Below are 1,342 nucleotides of genomic sequence, written 5' to 3' on the forward strand. Positions count from 1 at the left end.
GAATAAGATGCAGTATGGAAAGAATCCTTGTGACAATAGTACCATAAACCTATGGGTTTTTAGAAATTCTACAGTATGGTTTACAGGGTTGTTGTTGTTGTTTTTTGAGAGGGCAGGTCATGTGGTGTCATCCCTCCTGTCAGTCCCCCATGCCTCCCCAGAGATGCTCTGGAACTGAATCTTTCTCACCTCCCTCATTGGTCACTGGAAGAGTAGACCATGGAGGCCATCAGGACAATGGCACCCTCCACCATCCCAGACACTCCCATTGCCACAGAGTTCTGAAAGAGACAGTCTCAGGGAGAGGCTAGGAGCTGGACTAGGACTGGAGGCCTGGGTAGGCAGGGAGTAAACAATTTAGCCAATACATGTCATTCACATCAACCATTCTGGATCTTTGACTTTGCAGACCACCATCAAAACATCAGGGGAAGAGTACCATCAATGGTTGATTAGTGCAGTTGAGGTGGGAGGTGCAATAATGCCTAAGATTTTTGGAATTCTAAATTAATGAAAAAAAATTGAAAAGATTGTTTGATTGTTTGTAAGCCAGTAGTTACATTTGTTTTGCTCAATCTTCTTGCCTCCGAGTTAGGTTTGGTCTAATTCAGCATGGTGGAAGCAGAGAGGCTGAACTGGGAAGACTGCTAAGGATGGGGGGGCGGGGGCATCCCTGAGTGGTGGGGACTGAGGAGGATCAGGGAGAAAACGTGCTTGCAGACTCCAGTCAACCCAGTTCAGAGGGTGGCAGGGCTCAGAGTAAACTCAGGCCAGCAGTAGAATCTCAGAGCTGCCTTCTACTCTCACTTGTCTCTCCCTTTAATGAAGGGCCCTCCTGGCGCCTCTGAGGGGTCTTCCTCCACTTGCCCCTTGGAAACCCCGTCTGTATCTCACCTAGAGGCAACCACCTCCTAGCTGTTGTGCACCTACAGGAAAACCATTTCTCAGCTCTGAAGTCCACCTGTTCACCTGTTCAGGCTTTCATCCAACAACAGTTACTTGTGACCGCCAGAAGCTTTCTAGCCCTGGGTATAAAAGACAAATGAGCCTCCACCCCTCATTGAGCCCCTAGCCCCAAAGCAAAGATAGTTGCGGCCCTCGTGAAGAGAGAGTGGGGCCAATGGGGCTGGGAGGAAGGGGGAAGGAACCACCCCTCTGCCTTTTTTTTTTTTTTTTTTTTTTTTTTGGTTTGGTTTCTTTAATAAGGACAAATGACTGTTCCAACATCACTTGTGATGGACAAAAATAAGAGAACTGGAAACAACCTAAATACCCAGAAATTCAGAAATGATCTAAACTATGATGGCCCATCTATGGAAGAGAAGGCCCCGCAGGGGTTAGT

Source organism: Myotis davidii, unplaced genomic scaffold (genome assembly GCF_000327345.1).
Source record: "Myotis davidii unplaced genomic scaffold, ASM32734v1 scaffold726, whole genome shotgun sequence".
Classification (NCBI taxonomy): Eukaryota; Metazoa; Chordata; class Mammalia; order Chiroptera; family Vespertilionidae; genus Myotis; species Myotis davidii.